This window comes from Anabrus simplex, chromosome 2, assembly GCF_040414725.1.
Source record: "Anabrus simplex isolate iqAnaSimp1 chromosome 2, ASM4041472v1, whole genome shotgun sequence".
Classification (NCBI taxonomy): Eukaryota; Metazoa; Arthropoda; class Insecta; order Orthoptera; family Tettigoniidae; genus Anabrus; species Anabrus simplex.
The window spans coordinates 1,010,775,681-1,010,793,809 of NC_090266.1; positions in this window are offsets into that span (position 1 = coordinate 1,010,775,681).

Below are 18,129 nucleotides of genomic sequence, written 5' to 3' on the forward strand. Positions count from 1 at the left end.
GACTATTTGCTTATGGTTATCTGTTAACTCGATGAGTCTTCGCAAACATGTAGTATGTCTTCGGAATGTACACCGTGTTTTATAGATGTTTTTCATACTGATTTGAGATGAAGTTTGTAAGCTAAGTACGTGTGCCGACCTAAATTAATAAGCTCATTATGTCTACTTACAAGCCTAAGAGTGATGTTACTAATGTGTTTTACAGACACAGGATGATAAAGAACAAAAGTCGGTTTCTGACGAATAGTATATCCACGTTCGTCTGTAATAATAAAGTCATGCAGGTCGTGCGAAGGTTGTTGATTGCTATTCAAGTCTGTAAATATCTTACAACTAATGTTCACATGTTGATCATCGAAGAGTGTTATAGGTTGATAAGACTCGTAACGTACGTTCGGTAGGATCACCCTTGGTGAAAATCCAAGCAATAGACCAATCGAATCAGGTTGTGATTTGAAGTCAATCTTAAATGATGATTCAGTAACACATTTATGTGTAATGTTGCTTAAAGTAATTGAGAACTTGTAATTATGATTACTTATGCAAACAGATCAATTAACGTACTTTCAATATAGTCATGAATATTGTCTACTAAATAACTGCCTGAGATTAGCGTTAGCATATACTCATCGTAACTGACATTTATGTTTCGTAGGTCTTAAGAGCACCTACCATTGGTAGACCTGAAGATGGTTTTCCGTGGTGTGAAAATGGGAAACCACGGAAAACCATCTTCAGGGCTGCCAACAGTGGGATTCGAACCCACTGTCACCCGGATGCAAGCTCACAACCGCGATCCCCTAACCGCACGGCCAACTCGACCGGTAGGAAAAGAATGAATGAAGCCCCTATCTTGCGGCGAGGATAGGAATTTTACGGGCTGCCAAAGCCTGTCGCACTCATCTGCGGCAATGATTAATGAATGACAGATGAAGTGATAGTGGAGAGTTTTGCTGGAATGAACGATGACAGGTAAAACTGGAATACCCGGAGTAAAACTTGTCCCGCCTCCACTTTGTCCAGCAAAAATCTTACACGGAGTGACCAGGATTTGAACCACAGTACCCAGCGGTAAGAGGCCGACACGCTGCCGCCTGAGCCACGGAGGCTCTAAGTATATATGTATGTATGTGATTCAATTACTTTCAGAATACGCAACACTTCCTTGCACCCTATGACGCTGTCCACGTTATCTGTCATGCAAAGGCCAGTTAATGCTAGTCATAGTCATGCTATTTTGTAATCAAAACTACAATCACCACTGTCACTAGGCATACAAATGTGAGAGCCTGTGGATACTGAAGAACGTACATTTGCTAATCGGAAGAAAGATAACTTGATGTCTGGAAACGTTCGTTCACTCAAAAGTGAACCGCGTAATGAGCAGATAACCTGAAATAGAAAGACAAAAGCTGAAAATCGGAAAAGAAAAATGCTTGGGTTTTACATAGCAACAGAGCCCCTAATACACCTTCGATTTTAGTTAAGCAACATTTGCGAAATCTTAAGTCCAGTTAGAAGACAACGAATGGATGTAGCTTCATAACCGAGAATGAAAATGGCCATAATATAATCAGTTCTGATTCAGAATGTACTAGTGTGGGCACTAAACATTTTATATTATACCTTTTTTATTAACACTACATCAATATTATAGATTTCATACTTTCTTCGTACAAATCCATGGCTAAATCATTATCATGCTGGCCTTTGGCCAACGTGGTCCTGGGTTCAATTTCCGGTCGAAAAGGGGATTTTACTTTCCATTCGTGAATTCCTCTGGCTTGGTGGCTGTGTATTCGTGCCGTGATCATTATTAGAATTTGTGTTACGTAGGAATCCACCCTTACTAACGCTCCGATCGCCTACAAGGCATCAACTCACAAGACCTGCATCAGGCTTCTCCAGAGGTCGCACGCCATACATTAATCAAACTATGACGGACATAGTTTACCTTCAGTGATCATTTCTTGAAAATCCTTTCTCTGAATGTATAGGTAACATTCTACAAATAAAAAAACCATCCTGTAAAAAACATTTGCCACCGTTCATTTTAAAGATTAGTTACTGTGCCTCCTTATTCCTTGTGCTAGAAGTAGAAGCGCTAAAATTTTCTACTAGCACACTGACTTAGCTGCACTCATACTTAGTTGTATGACAGCCGTATATGCCAGCATGTACGAAATTTTCACGCTTGCAACAAACTGAATTTAGAGCAGTTCATGGCAGTGTTCCAGTACCGGTAGTCTTTTCGGTGTACATAAATGACTTACCTGAATGTATAAAAAAATGTTAATGCCATTTCTAAGCAGATGACATACAACTATACATACATACTGTCCCCGTTAATCCGGTAAAACTCAGCCGGCGAACACGAGGATCACTAGGAGTGGCCCGTTCGTGATGGCCAACCTAAATTTGAGGACATAAGGAAATGACAGGAGGAACAACATATAAATAATCATCAAAAATCAAAAGGGATTTCCAAATTTATTTACAAACATCTTGTGGCAGGACAAGTGATTTTACAAAATAAATCTTCGATATTAGTGTCTGGCTTCAACGAATTACAGAATCCTACCGTGGATTAACGCTCATTTGCGAGTTGAGGCGCACCCAGTGCGTACACGTTGAGACCCGAAAGATGGTGAACTATGCCTGGCCAGAACGAAGTCAGGGGAAACCCTGATGGAGAACCGTAGCGATTCTGACGTGCAAATCCATCGTCGGAGCTGGGTATAGGGGCGAAAGACTAACCGAACCATTTAGTAGCTGGTTCCCTCGGAAGTTTTCCTCAGGATAGCTGGTGCTCGAACGAGTCGGAGTGCCAAGTGGGCTACTTTTGGTAAACAGAACTGGCACTGTGGGATGAACCAAACGCAGAGTTTAGGCGCCCGAATTGACGCTCATGGGAAACCATGAAAGGCGTTGGTTGCTTAAGACAGCAGGACGGTGGCCATGGAAGTAGTAATCCGCTAAGGAGTGTGTAACAACTCACCTGCCGAAGCAACCAGCCCTGAAAATGAATGGCGCTGAAGCGTCTTGCCTATACTCTGCCGTCAGATCGGAAATAAACAGACTTCAGTTAATTGATGGTGTAGAAAGTCAAATGCAGACAAAAGAAATGAATTCATTTCCACATCTACTGGAAATAATATCCATACGTCTGATATTCAGGCGAAGTCATCCGAATCGTCTCCTAAATTAATTAATTACTTAATGAAGAGTGGTGCTCATCCTTCCAGTTAATTGAATCTTTCAAAAATTGTATCGAATTGAAACTCTCCCAGTAGCTTATTTACAAATTTAATCCCCCAATTAATAAGTAACAAATCAGCTAATTCCTTCGACTTTTACATTGACTGTATAATTTATTTGCAGTTTAATCACCTAAGTGTAATTCCTCACTGAGCCAATCTCTTTTCAGCGCATATTCAAGTTGTAAATTCATAATATCTTTTATCTCAATTAATGCAGCCACGGCAGTTTTATTGAGATTCAATTACTCTGGAATTTATTTGTATCACCTTGCAATTATCAGCCTCATTGCGTTAATATACAATTATTCAGACCATATAATTGTGTTACAATATACGTTGTAATTTAGTTTACATTCTCGCAATGAGTCGTGAAGAGCAACTCAAATCGTTTCAAGTTTTATAAAACCCTATGGAATCTTATTGAATCTTGTTGAATATTGGATCGTACTGAGTTGCCTTCCAAATTAGATTGCCGAATGATCCTGCTATCTGAATAATTTCTAACTGGTATGAAACTGTATAACTTGGAATTAAATTCATTACCCTTCTAAATAGCTAAGGTTTTTTATTAAAAATAAATGCTACACTCTTTCCAATTGGACGAAACCTAGCCAATGCCGTAATGTTCGTCACTCTGACAGATCACTGGACGAATCAAATTCCAAAATATCACAAAATAAGTCAAGGTAACAATATCATACAGCACAAAATATAGCACTTAATGCCAAGAGTCACATGCTTGAGCGTTCAGCATTACGTGAACACGAATTCATCTACATTTAAGTCGTGATTTCTAATTCATGCTGTGAAATTTAGGCTATGAGGGAAGATCGCCGACGTGTGTTGTGAATCCACACTAACTTTATCTGTGGAGTGGTGACCGAATTAAATAAGTTACTATACAGGTCTATTGTCTCAAAATTTGAACGTGGTTTCGTGAACTTTATTTCGAAGACAGTTACGCTCAACTTCCTGTTAAATATTCATTCACATCCCGTAGGCAAATTTGTAATGTAACAAATTACTAGTTGAGTGTGATTAAGCTACATTTAATTTACCAAACAGTGTGACATGGATATTAACACCACCAAAGCGTCTCATAAGTGCTCAAGTATCTAATATTGATCTATATATTAATATTTAATTAACATTAATTAATCTTATCACATATCTACGTTAGATGAAATAAATACACAAATGATTCCTTCACTTCACCTAGTAGAATTGTTTCGAGAAATATCTAGCACTATCGCTTGAAATAAAAATCACTGGAAAGAAATAAATTATTTATTTGAGTTTAGTCCACGGACCTGAATAATATGTTTTACGTCGTGGTTATTAACACAACGTTGTTCATGAATTCTGATATTTGAAGATCGCGCGTACATCATATTCTCCCAAATACTACCAATTCTACCTCAACATATCTAACACTCCACTCTGAACATGCGCGGTGTGTACTGCCTCACATCTCCCCGCTCTATTATGTGTGGCGGTACGAGAGCTGAACAGCACAAAACTGGTTTCGCTGGTGACCGAAGGGAGTCACAACAGCTAAATTTACCGTCAATACAAAATAAAATACTCCCAAATGTCAAGTCTCATATCTTGCATTCATTTCACACATTATTCTTCAAACTTCACTAAGCCCTTTTATGCGACGGCGACAATACAATCACACACGAAAGACATCCAACTAGACATTGTCAAACTGAGCGATGACCTGGAAATCATGAAAGACTGGAATATAAATAATTATCTTAAATTCAGTCCATTCAAATCGCAGGCAGTCATAGTAGGTTCTAAAACAATCATATCAGACTGAAAAGTGCTAACCTTGTCTCCAGTATTTTTCCACACAATACCAAAAAAGAAACTGTAGATAAGAACTTAAACTTGACAGAGGTTAGCACAAAATTTTGCCATGGATTTCTCTTTTCCCTGCATTCCCTTCCGCTGAATACCAAGAACTGACTTCTTCAGAGCTTAATTCTGCCCATCTTCGATTATGGTGACGTAATATACATCAACATAACATCACAATTAGCGCTAAACTTCAGCGAGATTATAATACATGCGTCCGTTTTATATCAAACATGTTCAGGTTTTGCCACCCTGTATTGAACAGCTGCCGTGCTTATATTTGGCAGAGGCAAGGAAACTACACTCGGTCTCGCATGTCCACAACACTCTCCGCATATGCACACCATGTTACGTGAGAAAGTGAAAATGAAAACCTACAACCTGTTTTCCAGTCAGGGATCGAATGAATAAAGCCCCATCTTGCGGTGAGGATAGGAAATGTGCTGGATGCCGAAACCTGCCACACTCCTCTGAAGCAATGATTAATGACTCACAGATGAAATGAAATGATAGTGGAGAGTGTTGCTGGAGTGAAAGATGACAGGACCCGGAGAAAAACCTGTCCCACCTCCGCTTTTTCTAGCACAGATCTCACATGGAATGACCGGAATGTGAACCACGGTACCCAGAGGTGGGAGACCGACGCGCTGCCGTCTACGCCACGGAAACTACATGTTATGTGAGAACGGGTCTTAAGTATTTGTCATCCACAAACAGTATTCCTACAAGGTTATAGTTTCCCAATTTAGTGCACGAAAGCTAACGGCAATTTCCTTTCGGCTGTAATTAGAGACATACATAGTAGAAATGTATTTAAAAATATATTTTAAATGGCAATTAGACTAAAGAAATTAGTATATAAAGTAATGTCTGGTTGTAGAAACTGTCAGAAAATTTCAGTTTATAGCTATTATTTAAGTTTAGCTTCATAATTAATTGTATATTTTATACAATGTAGCACATATAATATGGTTTATTATAACAGCAATCTTCATAGCCGGAGGCACGCCGAATGAAATAAGTCAGTAAAATAAAAATATGTTACTTTATTGTTAAGAATGAAGCCATACTTTTCAGTGTCGACTTAGTTAAATGTTACAAAACTTTTCAGTCTGACAAATACACTGCAATATCAATATAAATTATAACACTATAAACATACCTGTAAAATATACACTATTTTACAATAACATGCTTCGTTCTACAATAACATTCTCAGATTCTATCAAATCACTTAAAACAGTATTTCACAGTCCTGAAACAGTGTTTGGTGACAACGGACTTAGCATCGGCAGTCTAGATAAGTAGGCTACGTAAGTTTTTCATTATGTTAATACTTGTAAATTTATTGTTTGTCATTACTCGTTCATGTTATCACTAAACGCTATATCATTGACAAGTTTACGCAACGAAAACAATACTCTACTTAGATAAGCATGTTTTAAGTGATTTGATAGAATCTGGGAATGTTCTTGTAGAACGAAACATGCCATTTTTTGTATAATAGTGTGTATTTTTGCAGGTATGTTCATAGTGTTATCATTTGTATTGTTATTGCAGTGTATTTGACAGACTGAAATTTTTGGTTTCATTTAAAATAATAATAGGAAAATGTAAGCACCTAACGAACGGTGTACTCTTTACTTTTCATTCATTCACAACGGACTTCAATTTATGATGAATGAAAGTGGAGCACAACTAAATTATCTCATACCATACATGCATACACTTAATTGTTTGACAGTTCCTTAGTATACGCATTAGTAATAATAAAACGGATATTAATATTTCTATGTACTGTGAATTATTTAGTCTTTAGAATCATAGTCGTAGCGATCATGTACGCCATTCCAACATGTAGAAGGTAATAAATTATTCCGTGGAAACGAAGTAAGTGCTAATAATACGTGATTTTTCTCCATGTTTATGAATACAATTGACAGTGGTGTTTGACATTCTTCTGCTGCACTTGCTATGCATCTTGAGAATTAACTGAGTGCTGGTATTTATTGCAGAAGGGTGGTTTCTTTGCCTTCAAGCAGGACAAAATCTCTATTTTGGGCCGGTAGAATTTGACAAGTTTTGGAACAGAGTGGCAAGGTGTTCTGGGGTCAGAGTAAGTATCCAATTTAACGTGATAAAAGAGTGAAGATTCCGTTGCTCGTTTAAACGTAGCCATGCATGTGTGGAATACGGTGGGGATATATTATCAAACCCTGTGTCGTAGATAATGTAACACATGAAATTTGAAGTTTGATAGAAAGGACTTTACAGATTTACTTTCGTTTTGCTACTGATTTTGATTTATTACTTGCTACTATATACGTTGGATGTAAATTGAATCTTTCTAGTTGTGAGGCAAGGTAAGTTTGACTCACCATAACAAAAACTCAAAAATATAAGTTTCTTGTCGGTTACATCTTAAATACACAACCAGTGTAGCCATGTTAAGAACTAATGCAAATTTAGCTGCCTTCAACTACACGGTAGCTCATTCCACCACACTCAAGCAACCACATGGATTAAGTCGACTCCATTGTGGTTCACAGACTATGAAACTAAGTAAGTCACTGTTATTAGCATACATGTTAATCCCTTTGTTGTCTGTATAGCAGTTTTGTCCTACCATTTAATCAGAGGATTACCTTCATACGTCTGTACACGTAGGCCTATCATTAACCCTGAGGCGCATTCCTTCTGTGGTCAAATTTTCTTTATTGAATGCTGGCTCTGTACTAAGTATACACATTCAGCGATCAGCTGGCTATGGCAAGTCATTTATTGCATCCTCAAGCCGCACTCGAAATTCCCTACGCGCTTGAATTTTGAACTTGTGTATTACATTACACGTAAGGGGCTACGCAGGAAATGCACAAAGGATTGCTAAATAATAGATATGAATAAACAAATAAAAAGCAAATTTTATTTTCTGTAAATACAACGTTGATTTGAAATAAATATTCCAAGTTAAAATCTATTAGTTGAGCTCACAAGAAGTACCTAGTTTTACATAGGTAAAGTTTGATTTACGTGCAAATGAATGTATGATATGGTACAACAACAGATCTCATAGCCTCATTTCCGCCCTGTAAAACAAGATGTTTAATAAATGAGTAAATAAATACATTGAGCAAATATATAAATAAGCGTGTAAAGCTATGTAAAAATTATTTCAATTGACTTCCCAAATTTCTCTTAATCTATTTTAATTAACGCAGGTATTCAAACCCGGTCTCCCCTAATCATCAAAGTTATATTTAATATGAAATCACTGAATCTGATCTTGTTCTTTACTAATCTTCCTTGAATTTGAGGCACTGACACCTGCGTAAGTAAATGTTTACAAAAATATAAATGTGGTAAATTTGTCACTGCGGTTGATATAGGACATTGTGCAGTGCACCAGTATTCCAGCATCAATCAACTTGTGTAACGAACAGAGTCCAAGCTACTACGGAGCACATTTTAACGAATTCATGGGCCATAAATATAAATTAGTTGTTTCCAACTTCGCGCGCCACCTATACCCACTGTCAATTATTCCATGGTGGTGGGATTGTTCCTGTCCACAATTACTGTTTTAATGTGACACAAGCGCGTGAATTTTAGATTCCCACTGGGCATGCGTGCCTAAGTAATACCCAAGCGATAGATCTACATACAAACAATACATATCATATTACGAAGTATTAGTACATTAAATGTACAAAATACTCTCAGATCCTGTTGATGTATTCAGTTACATATTACACGCAATAAACCATGTTGTCCGCCTCTGTGGTGTAGTGGTTAGCGTGATTAGCTGCCACCCCCGGAGGCCCGGGTTCGATTCCCGGCTCTGCCACGAAATTTGAAAAGTGGTACGAGGGCTGGAACGGGGTTCACTCAGCCTCGGGAGGTCAACTGAGTAGAGGTGGGTTCGATTTCCACCTCAGCCATCCTGGAAGTGGTTTTCCGTGGTTTCCCACTTCTCCTCCAGGCGAATGCCGGGATGGTACCTCACTCAAGGCCACGGCCGCTTCCTTCCCTCTTCCTTGCCTATCCCTTCCAATCTTCCCATCCCTCCACAAGGCCCCTGTTCAGCATAGCAGGTGAGGCCGCCTGGGCGAGGTACTGGTCATACTCCCCAGTTGTATCCCCCGACCAAGAGTCTGAAGCTCCAGGACACTGCCCACGAGGCGGTAGAGGTGGGATCCCTCGCTAAGTCCGAGGGAAAAACCGAACCTGGAGGGTAAACAGATGATGATGATGATGAAACCATGTTAAGTGCATGGATACGTTACGTAAAAAAAACACTTACCCTACTACTTGATTACCTTTTTTTGATTTTGCTCTTACCTCCAGCAATTCGTCTTCTATTGCACCCTCAGAGAATGATTTAATCTCCTACTGCAAAGAAATGTTTGTCAGGAAATGATACGTATTAAATATGTCTGAAAGTGAGAACATAGAGAAAATGCTGCTTATCTAGTAGAATAAATCCCACGCAATGAGATTTACGATCAGTATAGAGAGAAATTGATTCAAACGGGAAAGGATGCAGCGTATACACTTCTTCTCCACACATTTACGCAGCAAAATACGTTGTGTGCGTTTATCCATTATCCGCATTTTTCCTACTCTAATATTAATTGCAAGTTAAACAGTTTGGTACTCATCGCTCTTAATTAGGGGAAAATTTATTGCTTGAGCCTGCGTGGGATGAACTGAATTCAGGTTGTACAATATCACTTATCAGGATTGCATATCATGCGTAGAACAACTCGCACTACTGAAAACTATAGAGAAAAATTCGTTATTCTCCAGCAAATGCTCGTGACCACCATTCAAGACGTGTGGGGTTTTGCAGAAACGTAACTGGATTTCTGATCACGGGCGAGTTTTCCTGTGTCTCTGGTTCAAAATAAAATTCGCCAAAATTTGTATTTATATTTTGTGTAAGCTACTATGTGGCCGAACAAATTCTGGTCTAGGGGAATGTGAATATTCAACTGTCAGCTGTTACTATAATCACAACGTAAACATTAAGAACAAGATGTGCAGCGATTATCCAATAGCACTGTAGAAGGACCACATTATGGATCCTTTCAATCAAGGCTACTTTAAAAACAAATGGAACCCTCTCTTGGCCTTTTTCTATAATGCCTTTTAGGAAGCGTCCACCTGTGACGAAATGACGCCAGATGTACTCATTAGTTGGGGAACTGGTGAACAGCAATTAATATCAAAATCAAAGATCGAAAAGTATATAATGTTACGTGTTGACGGGGTAAGTAAACGAGTACAGAACCTGGTAGCATCCTATTTCTAAGGTTTATTAGCTAAGCACTAAACTACACAGGACTACAAACAACTTTCGTTCATAACTAGAGACGAGAAATATAGGCAATAAGACAGTTAAAATAGGCAGGCATAGAGGCTCTTAAAATAGACAAAATAGGCATTGAATTTGGCACTAATGTGTAAATTAGGCAACAAAATAGGGAATAAAAATTACTTATAATTTATTAACACAGTCAATAACTATAAAAATAATTTACAAGCAATGTTTCAATGTTTTCCGGTAACAATCTTGTTCTACTCCCATGCATAATGATTTGTACTGAGTGAAAGATTTCTCAACATCATATGAAACGAAATGTCGTATGGCTTTTAGTGCCGGGATATCCCAGGACGGGTTCGGCTCGCCAGGTGCAGGTCTTTCTATTTGACACCCGTAGGTGACCTGCGCGTCGTAATGAGGATGAAATGATGATGAATACAGCACATACACCCAGACCCCGTGCCATTGGAATTAACCAATTAAGGTTAAAATCCCCGACCCCGCCGGGAATCGAACCCAGGACCCTCTGAACCGAAGGCCAGTACGCTGACCGTTCAGCCAACGAGTCGGACAAAACTTCAATGGAATCACATCATCTGGTTTTATTTCGCTGACAGCGGCTGCCTTCCCAGAGGTTCGGTCAAAACTTCCCCTGACTTCTTCCACAATCCGAAGTGACTCCACCAGGGGCATGTCACTCTTCTCCAACTTGGTGATTCCTCCCGGCAGCTTGTTGAAATTTGAAAATGCTCCGGTTTATGCAGGGGCATATTAGCTCCCAACATTGCAGTGCATACGTCTGAAGAAAATGGTTGTTGCTTGCTGCCCAAAGTGGACTGGTAGATAGGCTGCGTTGATACAGATTTCTGTACTCGTATCAGATGCATCGCAGTATTCCTAAGTTGATCTATGAGGTATTTTTTTCACATTTGATCTGAAAAACAATAAAATTGACATAAATTACATTGTCTCTATGCTTTAAATTTCTACAGTTGGGCTAATTGGCAATAATGCTTAGTACATATCACGCATTTCTTTCAAAAAACTATTCGAAATGATCTTTCTAGAAGTACAAATCTTTAAAGTAGGAACAAGGGAATTAGTAATTTACATGGAAATATATTATCAAGTATGTCCAGTTATAATTTGGCAGTATCGTGTCGAGTACACGGGGTGAATCTATATAAATAAAATTGTAGGGGGTCCGCTGTCTGTAATTTCTTTTGTTTTGCCAAATTTTCAGATATTTATCCGTTTTAGGTCAACTCGAGACCGAATCGGTGGTTTTTACGTTTCGTGTCTGTTTGTTTGTCTGTTTGTCTGTTTGTTTGTCTGTCTGCTTGTCTGTTCCATCATCACGTCGAAACGGCTGGATAGATCTCAACCAAACTTCATATTTAGAGTATACTAATCCCGGGGATGGTTTAGATATTCATATCATTTTAAAGTCTTTGAATACACAGGGGGTTTATAGGAAAACCAGAATGGTTTTACCACCATCACGTCGAAATGGCTGGATAGATCACAACCAAACTTCATATTTAGAGTACACTCATCCCGGGGAAGGTTTCGATATGCATATCATTTTAAAATCTTTGAATAGACGGGGGGTTATAGGAAAACCAGAATGGTTTTACCACCATCACGTCGAAACGGCTAGATAGATCACAACCAAACTTCATATTTAGAGCATACTCATCCCGGGAAAGGTTTCGATATGCATATTATTTTAAAATATTTGAATAGACGGGGGTTTATAGGAAAACCATTCTGGTTTTCATCCATTTTCTCTTATACTATTGATTTTCTCTAAACTTAGTTGACCGTACGTGGAACGTCTCCTCATTATAAACAACTTTCGTTATGTTCATAATTTACCTTACTCTTCATATGACGGAGAAATTTACAATTTTCCGCTGGTATCATGCTCTGCATTGAATGACCGGCAGACCGACAACGAACCTACAGGTTACCATGGCAACGTCTCTGACTGCATGCCAGCAGGGAAGTAACGTTTTGCCATTTTCCTCATCATGCTTTTAAATTCGTGGTTGTTCCTTAGGTAGAAGGCAAGAGAGGCGTCAATCGGCCTATCTGCGGGATATTGGCGGAATATCGTTGGATGTTATAACCGCCCTCGAATAGATTAAGTAACAACACCATTAGTCATCTTCTCATTATTTGTTTACATAAGAATCACTCGACCTAAATTTTTCTGTTACCGCTTTATTATATCCATAACTCACACTAGCATAATTTATTGAGGGGCAATTTATTTTCCAGTACATTCACATGGCATTTACATATTTGTCGTTATCCAGCTGTCCTCATTTATAATACATTTTCCATTACTTTCAACTTTCTTAACTGTATTATTTTCTTCCTTAATTACGCCGTATGTACGCGAGTGCTACAAACTACTGGATGTATTTCCACCAAGACTCATATTTAGAATACACCTGTCCTTGATAGGTTTTAGGGCAAATATTGTTTCTAAATCCCTGAACTGACTGGGGGTTTATACGAAACCGAAACAGTGACTTTGCACTTCCACAAAATATACACAACCAAACTTAATGGAAATCTACCTGCCTTAATGGAAATCTACCTGCCTTGGTAGAAATTAATTTCTAAACCTTTTTCCTCATGTGCATCATTTCGATACGAGGATTAATGAGGGAGATATCATTAACGGACCGTTTTTCTGTACAAGTCCCATCGGATTTAACTCACGAGCGGGTGCGTGTAAAGCGTATTCCTTACAACTTGAAAACTACTGAAGACTTTCGAACCAAAATTTCTATTTAGCATCGACCTGTCCAAAGGTAGGTTTTAAACGTAAATAACATTTCATGTTCCGGAATGGACTGGCGGTTTATAGGGAACCGAAATGGTGATTTTACTCTTCCACAATATATACAGAACAAGACCAACCTGACTGGAAATCGACCAAACGTGATGGAATTCCACCTCTAAACCTTTCTTTGTGCATTTTTTCGTCAGGAGGATTAATAAGGGAGATATCATGAGTGGTCACTTTTGCAGGTTAAGTCCAGCGGACATAGCCCAAAAGGTGTTTTACATGGAGCAGATTCCTTATCTATATAAATGAATTCGTAACGACTGTGTGCCTCTACACTGACTATTTTGGCGAAATTTTCGTACAGCTTTCCGTTTAAGGGGTAATAATGACCATCTCCATAATTTTTGGTTTAGTTTCCTGAAAGTTCTAATTTTTACCCGCCTCGCCCAAAATCCAGATTGCGGCATAATCTGCCAGAAGAAAAAGAAGATAATTGAAATTTGACAAAATTATACGTTTTAGCCTGTAACGAACGGAAAACATCCACGATCATTACATTTTTCACTTTTTATCCCCGAAGAATATCGAAATATGCAGGAAATTTTACTGATGGTGCAGACCTTCGGAAATTCCTATCACATAACAGATTGCACAATCTCCGTTCAATTTGGAATGATCTACAACCTTGGTCTTATGACTTTTTGCCGTATCTGTATCCCTCTTACGTTTGATTTTTCTCTGTTAACCGATGTTATGTCAATTTGGAAATTTCACATGCATAATTCATACTTTCAGCTACTTATATGAAATACAGAATCATCAAACTCTTCACGAATATTGGCCCACCCAGTAGCCATATGTGAGCCAAATGCTATGTATGTAGCTGTCACATAATTATCCGAAAAGTAATGTAATGTGAGATAATCTTACAAAATCTTTACCCTGTTCCACGTTTCTAACTCAGTCTGACCCAAGAATAGATGACATATCATAGGACCAGCCATTTAGGCCACTAAATCCGGCGTGTATTATGGTATAATCCTTTGTCGATATGACGTACGTTTAGTAGCAGTTAATCTGTAAATGAAGGTCTCCAATATTGTAAACACGCATATACTTTCGTATGTCGATCTATGTATATTCACTGATGTATATTTTTAGCGATCGAGAAAGGGTGTGTCTGCTATTGTAATCAGTACACCCACACCTTGACTGGCAGTAGGAAAGGGTTCCTTCTCCAACTCCTGTGTAACTGTCATTAGTAAGGAAGGCCTACAATTGTAATGAATAGTTCCCTTCTCGATTTGAATTGCAGAAGGCAAGTGAGCATGCAGTTTTGTTTAAAACTCCCCTACCCGATTGTATTTGGCAGTAGGCAAGGGTGCCCGCCATTATAAAGGAATGTCCTCATCCAAAATGTGACTGGCATTAGGCATAGTGGCCTGCTATTTTGATGGAAACTCACCAACTTGGTGTGACTGGTAGTGAGCTGGCTGGCAGTAGAAAAACGGGCCTGGCATTATAATGATAACTGCACAACTCAAATTCGAGTGATAGTAGGGTAATTGCCTGCCATTATAATAGAAACTCCTCAACTGTAATCTGTCTGGAAGTAGGAAAGTGGGGCTGCCATTTTAACGAAAACTCCCCAAATCGATTCTGTCCGCGTAGTAGGCAATGGGGCCTGCAATTATAATGTAAACTTCCCAACTCGATTGTGAATGCCAATAGGCAAGTGAGCCTGCCGTTATATCACAAATCCGTAACAAACACTTTACATTGGAAACAACGTACGGGGACCTCCCCATGCTCTTTCTCGGATAACGCTAAGAGACATGCAATTTTAAAACAATCTTATTTACTGCATGTACACTATTTACTTCGATATTCGAATACAATGTGGAATACCGTAGTGAAGCACGGGTACATTCGCTAGTAATATAATAAAAAAGACATAAAACAATACCGGAGTAGCATAGGAGAGAGATCCGTTCTTTATGCTTGCTTCTATTTGCTTTACGTCGCACCGACACAGATATGTTTTATGGCGACGATGGGATAGGAAAGGTCTAGGAACTGGAAGGAATCGGGCGTGGCCTTAATTAAGGTACAGCCCCGGCATTTGCCTGGTGTGAAACCATGGAAAACCATCTTCAGGGCTGCCGACAGTTCGGCTCGAACCCACTACCTCCCGATTACTGGATATTGGCCGCACTTAAGCGACTGCAGCTATCGAGCTCGGTGTATTCTTACTTTTATAGAGGAATGAACACTGAGGCACTACAAATCACAGATCTGCGAACATTTTATTTGTTTCCTTTCGCCAGCCTTGGTCAGCCGCGTCAGCTGTCATGAAGACTATTTTCTGTTGCCTGCATTAGATCCGGCATATGTGTGCCGACAAGGCCGCCACGCATGTTGAAAATTAAAAACCGCGTAATTTGAAATTGTCGTTTCATGCGCCCATGACCTTATTATACCGGGCGAGTTTGCCGTGCAGCTGTGAGCTTGCATCCGGGAGATAGTGGGTGCGAATCTCACTCTCGGCAGCCCTGAAGATGGTTTTGCGTGGTTTCCCATTTTCACATCAGGCGAATGCTAGGGCTGTACCTTAATTAAGGCCACTGCTGCTTCCCTCCTACTCCTAGCCCTATTCTACCCCATCGTCGCCGTAAGAAAACCTTATTTTTGTCACAATTTATCAAGACTCTAGAGGGGATGCTAGAGGCTTGTTAACCTGGGAGCTTACGCCCTTCCCCCCCCATACTCTTCGAGCATACACAAGCCAATCAAGTTATGAAATTTCTGGACCTGCATTTTTCGTACCCTATACTACTATTGGGATACAAGAAATTCCCTTTCTTATGGCTGACTCATTCTAAAAGCATAATTATTTCCCAATAACTATTCTCACTGTTATACTTTTTCGCAAGATGGCGTGTTAGTTGTTAGGAAAATTTCGTATTCACCACCTCCTCGAGCTGGCTGTGGTTCCCTTCCCTTTCCAATGACGTCACGGTCAGCAAGGCCCTTCTGCGCTGGCTGCTCTGTCTGTCTGCTTTGACCATCATGTAATGGAAGGTAGTCTAAGGTAGTTTGGATTTTCGAGGATATGCTTTCTCCTTGAAATTGTTAAGTTAATCCAGCTTGTGACAAATAGAATTTAGGGAGACAAATTCCATTAACTGTTCTGTACACGGGACTTTTACTTTTCACATTCTTCTTCGATACAGCATTTCTGTTCAAAATTTTGAACTACAATTTCAGACGTAATAGTTTTTCGTATCCTGTTAAATTATGATAAATTTTTGTAATTGTATCTGAGGTTCGACTGACTGATTTTCAATTCAATTTTCTTATTGTGTAGCCTGGAAGTCTCCGACGTTCAAAAGGGAATATTTATTCCCAGGTAGGATATTTTAGTGTTATTTCTGAAATTCTTATCTATTCTGACCATAGTATCCCAGTTCTTTTCCTCAGTCCTATCTGACTAAACCTATACTGAGTAGTAGACCTAAACCGCAAACTAGGTAGGTATATCACGAGTACCTTACAAATGGTGGAAGACTTGTATTATTTGTGCTCAAATTCGTAATTGAATGAAAACAATGACTGCTACATTGTTTTTAAGGAAATAAAAGTCTATAGCGTCATGCTGTACTACAAAATATTAACAACCCTTAATGAAATATAAAATATAACTCATAAAATCGCCAAGATTACAAATATAAAGAACAGGGAATGTGGAAAAACAAATCACTAACCATCGACAAGTGTTCCATTTTTTTGCTTGTGGCTGTACGTCGCACCGTCACAGATAGATTTTATGTCGACGAAGGGATAGGAAATAGCTAGGAATTGGAAAGAAGCGACGGTGGCCTTAATTGAGGTACAGCCCCAGGATTTCCTGGTGTGAAAATGGGTGACCACGAGAAAACCATCTTCAGGGATGCCGACAGGGGGATTCGAAGCCACTCTCTCCCGGGTGCAAGCTCACAGCTGCGTGCCTCTAACCGCACGGCCAACTTGCCCGGGACAAGTGGTCAGAGCCGATCAATATTAGATGGGATTACATGCGGTGAGAAATAAATAGGTCGAACTGGGCTACGCAGTACTAATTCTGAAACTGTACCCCAGCTGAATCAAATTCCAGCACCGTCAGTGACCTTCGATATATCGCACTAAACGACCTCCATGACCTAACGCCAAATACTAGCAACAAATAATCACATAACCTAGTCAAACAAACCGTATAATTAATTAAACAAAAAAATAAATATAAATAATCTCAACCAATAATAATAAACTGCACGGTCTTAGGGTGTATATGACCAACTAAATATGGCCGAAATCTACTGAATAATAGTCACACCACTGGCATTTAAACATTATCATTCATTAGTGAAGTCAACCTTCATCATAACGGGTCACTTGTGAATGTCCACCCAACTTACATACAATAATGGTGGTTACTGTTGAGAACACAACCTGCCTGCAATGTGGTTGGGTGGTTATTTTCGAAAATTCAAAAATCTGGTCTAAATTGTTACTAGTGAGGATACATATAATTATCAAAGTCTCCACTTGTAATATTCTTTCAAGAAAATAGTGTTACACATCTGATATAACACTTGGATCATTCAATCACAATTCCTTGCACGTTCAAAGTGACTGTTGTTGTCTTCTTGTCATTGAAGACACACATTGCGATTTGCATACAACGGAAACTAATACACAAGTACACTATCCGAATTGTTCGACGACCTTTGATAAGGGACGGTTACACTGCTACAGACACTTGGTAAGCTGTATTTCAACATTACGATCAACGTGCCACCTAAACACAATCAAATTCGGTGTTATGAAACCTGATTTGATCA